Genomic DNA, 7,147 nt, shown 5'->3' on the forward strand with positions numbered 1-7,147 from the left:
CCTATCCATATGACCCTATGATAAAGTTTAATTAATCGATTAGTCACAGTGAGAGCTTAACAATGATAACTAAAATTGAAATAGAAAAATTATAATAATATATTGTAATAATGTGTGTGTTCTCTGTCTCTTTCAATATCTTTTTGTGCTGTAGATCTTGACAACCCCAGTGTACAATTTTTTTCTTAAGTCAAGAATTTTCACCTTTTCACTTAAAGGAAGCATTTTATGGCTTCTCTTTGGCATATCCAAGTTGCCAGCATCTTTGGGGCCATTATTAAGTAAGGTAAGGGTATCTTGAACACCAGCCTGTAACACTGTGACAGTTGACCTAATAACTGAGATGGCTACTAAGTGATTGATGAGCAGGTAGTGTATGTGGTGTGAATACACTAGATAAAGGGGCAATTCACACCTAGAGTGTGACAGAGCAGGAAGATGTTAGATTTAATCACATTACTCTGAACAGCATGCCATTTAGAACATATGAATTGTTTATTTCTGGAATTTTCTATTTAACATTTTTGGACTGTGGTCAACTGTGCATAACTGAAACTACAGGAAGTGAAACTTCAGATGGGAAGAATATTATAATTCTAAGGAACTAATTTAGGAAACAGAGAAGTGAGGAGTCTTTGTGGAAGAAAGGAGCAAAGAGAAACTAGAAGTGGATATTACTTACAGAGAAATTTTCCCATTTTAATACTTTTTCTTTGCTATTCTATTTTTGTAAGTAGGTAGGCTGATGTGACCTGATGCCAAAATGAGAAAATATCTGGGGAAAACCTTGTGTAAACAAAGTTATTGAAGAAGTTTGAAAAACTATTTTTTATGTTAGTTATGATTCTTATAATTGATCTTCTATAAATGTAACTTCTTGGTTAATACTTTTTGGAATTGAATTCAAGATGTAGATAAAGGAAAAATGAAAGTGACAATTCTATTTTATTTACTTAGCTCATTGGTCCATTTGGACAATTTATCCATATTCTATAAAATGTCACCATCTGCTGGGGGAAGGAAAGATGTGCAATTCAACATTATGTGAAGTGCTATTTCACGTAGGCCAGATTATGTAGAACTATAGAACTTTTCTTTTTAGGAGAATGATTACCGTGGCTCAATTGGTGAAAAGGTATCAGATTACATAGCAAGCTGTCTCAGTTATGAAATAGTCAGAGACCAGCAAAGAGACAAAGATCAAACTCCTGGGCCTGTTACTTTGAATAGGTCATGTCACTGCTTTCTGGCCTCTATTGTCACTGATGAAAACATAATTTGTGTTTTCTTCTGAGTCAGTCAGGGACTTAAAAGTGGTTTTTGCTAAAAACCGTGATTCTTCGCTTAGGCCTGTAAATACCCAACAGGTAACTAAAAGTAGAATAATGCTTGACCTTCATTTTGTGAAACTCTGGGTCAAATCCTTTTCAGCTCTGTATACAGGTATGTTAAGCATTTAGGAAGTGTTTGTCTAAAAGATGGCAAAACAACGTTTATTAACCCTAAATTTACCTGACCTATCTCATTACCCTTCAAGACTGTGGACACCTGGATAAGAGATTTATAAGGACATTCAGATCCATTTCCAAGATTCTCCATTGCCCTAAACTTGTAATCACCCTGGATTCCAACAGAGCCTCACATGATGGAGATTGTCCCTCAGGCCATAAGGACTCCTCCTATGGAAACCAAACTCTCCCTCGAGTCATGAAGATTTAACCCGAACTATGAAATCAGGATTGAGATAATGATGGACTGGACCCTGGCCAGCCTGAGCTAATTTTTAAAAGCTGGCCTCTTGTGTTTTTGGGTGGGACAGTCTGAATCCCTGTATCAGAGAATACAACCTCCAGCTACTAAACCTGGAGTCTTTTCCTACTTCTCTCTTGCTTTCCAATTAAAGCTTTCTCTGTAAATTCTTGCTTTAGTCTTTTAAAAAATTTTAATGTAATACAAATAGATATTAATAAAGAAAATATAAAAACAGTTCTATGGAAAAATAATTTTTCATAAAAAGTGATTAGAGAATAACAATTGTAAATACACTGTGTATTGTGATCTTAAAAGAATATATTTCTTTTTTTAATTTTTTAATTTTTTTTGGTACCGGGGATCGAACTCGGGTCCTTGCGCTTGTGCAGCAGGTGGCGAAACCACTGAGCTAAATCCCCAGCCCGAAAGAATATATTTTCAATTGCTAATCTATCTCTCAACTCATTTCCTAATACTATGCTTTTTTCTATAGAACATTTTAATTATTAACAAGGTATCTCACACTTGGTATAATTTTGAACAATTTCTTCCTATTTTACTATATCTATTATATATTTTGGTCCTTATTTATACTTTTGGTTTGTCACACCAGAGAGACAATGTGATATTTACACGTGTGTTTGATTTATTGCACTGAAGAGTATGGCCTCTAGGTGCATCAATTTACCTAAAATGTCTCAAGTTTATCCTTCTTTATGGCTGAATAGTACTCCATTATATAAAAAACCCTACTTTAGTCTTAATTCCTTTTTTTTGTTGTTAAATTCACTTATTGGTACATTTTAGTTATACAACACAATTACATTTCTCATTGGGAATTGTACCTTTACATAATGCATCTTGGTTCTTATTTTTTCCCCATTCCTAGCCCTCCCTTCACCCCCTCCACCCTTCCCTATTTACAAAGACTTTGTTTCCATTTTTTCCATTTCTCACCAGTTTTCCTTTCCCTTCTTTCCTTTCCCCTGGCCCTCCCACTACCCCTACCCCTTTGGACCTTTTCTTCCTATTTTGCATTATCGATTATTCATTCTAATCATTGGTACATTTTGGGTATACAATATAATGACATTCATCATTGGAAATTTGCACCTTTACATAGTCTCTCTTGGTTCCCATCTTTCACTCTTGCCCAGCCCTCCCTTCAAGCTCTCCATTCCTCCCTATTTACAAAGATTTTGTACCTATTTTTCCATTTCCTCATATTAATACCATTCCATTCTATCCTTTCCCCTAGCCCTCCCATTTCCTTCCCCTTTGCCCTGTTTCTTCCTATTTCACATTACCTATTATACATTTTAGTCCTTATTTACACTTTCAGTTTCTTACAACAGAGAAACTATAGGGTATTTATACATGTGTGTCCTATTTATTTCACTTAAGAGTATGGCCTCAATGTGCATCCACTTAGCTATAAGTGTCTCTAATTTCTCATTTTTTATGGCTGAGTAGTACTCCATTTTATAAAAATAAAAACACATTTTCTTTATCCAGTCTCCAGTTGATGGGCATTTGGGCTGTTTCCAAGTTTTAGCTATCACAAACTGTGCTGCTATGAACATGGGCACACATATATCACTGTGGTATGATTCTTTTAATTCTTTGGGGAAGATACCCAGCAGTGGAATAGCTGGGTCAAATGGGACTTCCAGTCCTAGTTCTTTGAGGTATCTCCATACTGATTTCCACAGTGGTTGCACCAGTTTACACTCCCACCAGCAGTGGAGCAGGGTTCCTCTTTCCCCACAGCCCCGCCAGCATTTGTTATTGGTTGATTTCATGATAGCAGCCATTCTTTCTGGAGTGAAGTGCAATCTCAGCATTGTTTTCATTTGCATCTCTCAAATGACCAGTGATGTTGAACATTTTTTCATGTATTTATTTGCTATTTCTACTTCTTTGTCTGAGAAATGTCTGTTCAATTCAGCTGCCCATTTTTGGATTGGGTCTTTAAATTTCGGAGGTCTGATCTTTTTAAATCCTTTATAGATTCGAGATAGTAGACCTTTGAGGAAAAGCAGGTGAAGATATTTTCCTACATTGTGGGTTGTCTCTTCACACTGCTGGTGGTTTCTCTTGCTGTGCAGAATCCTTTTAATAAGAAGAGATCCCACTTGTTGATTGTTTGTGCTAGTTCACAGGCAACTGAGGTTTTGTTCATAAAATCTTTTCCTACACCAATGTCTTCAAGGGTTCTACCTAACCTCTGTTCCAACTGGTTCAGAGTTTCTATTTTAATATTTAGATCTTTAATCCATTTTGATTTTAGTTTAGTGCATGGTGAGAGATATAAGTCTAGTTTTAATCTTTGGCAAGTTGAAACCCAATTTTTCCAGCACCATTTATTAAAGAGGCTATCTTTCCTCCAGTGAGGGTGTTTGGTTCCTTTATCAAAGATGAGATGACTGGGTGTGTCTGGAGTTGTTTCTGCATCTTCTAATCTGTTCCACTGGTCCTCAGGTCTGTTTCTTTGCCTGTACCATGCTGTTTTTATCACAGTAGCTTTGTAGTATAGTTGCAGGTTGGGGATTGTGATACCCCCTGCCATGTCTGTTACCTAGAATTGCTTTTCCTATTCTGGGTCTCTTCTTGTTCCAAATGAATTTTTGGATTATTTTCTCAAGGTCCATGAAGTATGCTGTTGGGATCTTAATTGGAATTGCATTAAATCTATATAGTAGTTTTGGAAGTATGGCCATTTTCACTAGATTAATCCTTCCTACCCAGGAGCAGGGGATGTCTGTCCATTTTCTGATATCATCTTCAATCTCTCTTTTCAGAATGCTATAGTTTTCAGAGAAGAGATCTTTGATTTCTTTTCTTAGGTTCATTCCTAGGTATCTCAGTTTTTTGGATGCGATTGTAAAAGGAATTATTTGCCCTATTTCTCTCTCAGTGAGTCTGTCATTTGTGTAGAGGAAAGCTATTGATTTTTGTGTGTTGACCTTGTAACCAGCTACTTGACTGAATTTGGTTATTAAGTCTAGAAGACTTTTGGTGGAATTCTTGGGGTCTTCTATATAGAGTATCTTGTCATCTGCAAATAATGACAATTTGACTTCTTCATTTCCTATCTTTATTCCTTTTATTTCTTTCCCTTGTCTAATTGCCGTGGCTAATGTTTCCAGAACTATATTGAACAAGAGTAGTGCTAGTGGACATCCTTGTCTTGTTCCAGATTTTAGTGTGAAGGATTTCAGTTTTTGACCATTTAGTATGATATTGGCTGTTGGTTTTTCATAGATGGCTTTTATCAGTTTGAGGTAGAGACCATCTATTCCAATTTTTTGTAGGGTTTTTATCATAAATGCATGTTGGATTTTGTCAAATGCTTCTTCTGCATCTATGGAGATAATCATATGGTTTTTGTCCTTGGCTCTGTTGATATAGTGTATTACATTGATTGATTTTCGTATATTGAACCATCCCTGCATCCCTGGGATGAATCCCACTTGATCAGGGTGTATGATCTTCTTGATGATCTTCTGCATTCTGTTTGCCAGTATCTTATTAAGGATTTTTGCATCTATGTTCATTAGTGAGATTGGCCTATAGTTCTCCTTTTCGATTGGGTCTTTCTCTGCTTTCGGGATCAAGGTGATGCTTGCTTCCAGGAATGAATTTGGGGGCATTGCTTCTCTTTCAATTTCATTGAAAAGTTTAAACAGTAGTGGCAGCAGTTCCTCTCTAAATGTCTTATAGAATTCAACAGTGAAGCCATCAGAACCTGGCTTTTCTTGGTTGGTAAGTTTTTAATTACATTTTCAATTTCATTGGTTGATATTGGGTTGTTCAGAATTTTTAGGTCTTCTTCGTTCAACTTTGGTAATTCATATGTATCTAGGAATCTGTCCATTTCTTCTGTGTTGTCCATCTTATTTGCGTATAGGTTCTGGAAGTAGGTATTGATGATCCTCTGGATTTCTGCTGGGTCTGTTGTCATTTCACCCTTTTCATTCCTAATTGGATTTGGGCCTTTTCTTTCCTTTTTCTGATAAGGTTGGCTAAGGGTTTGTCAATTTTGTTGATTCTTTCAAAGAACCAACTCTTGGCTTCATTGATTTTTTTGTATTGTTCTCTTAGTCTCCATTGAATTGATTTCTCCTCTGATCTTTATAATTTCCTCCCTTGTATGAGCTCTGGGGTTGTCCTGTTCTTCTTTTTCTAGAAGCTTGAGGTTGAGCATCAGGTTGTTTAATTGGGCTTGTTCTGTTTTCCTAATATGCGTATTCACTGCTTTGAATTTCCCTCATAAGACTGCTTTCATTGTGTCCCATAGATTCCGATATGTTGTATTGTCATTGTCATTTATTTGAAGGAACTGTCTGATTTCTTCTTTAATTTCCTCTGTGACCCATTGGTTATTCATAAGTTTGTTGTTCAAGTTCCACGTATTTATGAAATTTTTCCAGTTTCTTTTTCTGTGGATCTCCAATTTCATCGCACAATGGTCTGATAATATCCAGGGGATAACTTCAATTCCTTTGCACTTACTTAAACATGTTCTATGTGAGTATGTGGTCTATTTTGGAGAATGACCCATGTGCAGCTGAGGAGAATGTGTATTCTGATTTTGTAGGGTGGGAGACTCTGTAAACATCTGTTAAGTTCATTTGTTGAAGAGTTCGATTGGATTCTAGTATTTCATTAGTTATTTTTTATCTAGTTGATCTATCTATTTTTGACAGTGGGGTATTGAAGTCCCCCACTATAATTGTATTAGTGCATATATGACTTCATGTCTATTAGTATTTGTTTTATATAGTTGGGCGCACTAGTGTTTGGTGCATAGATATTTATGATTGTCTTCTCATCCTGTTGGATTGTTCCCTTTACAAGGATGTAGTGTTCTTCTTTGTCTCTCTTAATCAGTGTTGGTTTCAAATCTATTTGATCTGCAAAGAGGATAGCTACTTCTGCTTTTTTTTGCATTCCTGTTGCATGGAGTATTGTTTTCCACCCTTTAACTTTCAGTCTATGAGTTTCCTTTTGAATGAAGTGTGTTTCTTGTATGCAGCATATTGTTGGATTTTGCTTCTTGACCCATTCTGCCAGTCTATTTCTTTTGATTGGTGAATTGAGACCATTAACGTTGACGGTTATAACTGAAACATAGTGACTTGTCATTGCCATGACTTTTTCTTTTTGTTGGGTTCTCCCCATTTACATTTAATTTCTTGTCATGCCAGATGGGTTCATTCTGCTTTGCTTCCTGGGGTTGTGATCCTCAAGGTCTGTTCCTAGGATATTGTATAAAATTCTTTGGAGTGCTGGTTTGGTATTCACGAAGTTCCTAAGGTGCTCTTTGAAAGTATCTTATTCCTCCATCAATTTTGAAAGAGAGTTTTGCAGGGTCCATCAATCTGGGTTGGAG

The sequence above is a fragment of the Heterocephalus glaber genome, unplaced genomic scaffold (genome assembly GCF_053883595.1).
Source record: "Heterocephalus glaber isolate CG9 unplaced genomic scaffold, H.glaber_assembly_v1.0 deba00001547, whole genome shotgun sequence".
Taxonomy (NCBI): Eukaryota; Metazoa; Chordata; class Mammalia; order Rodentia; family Bathyergidae; genus Heterocephalus; species Heterocephalus glaber.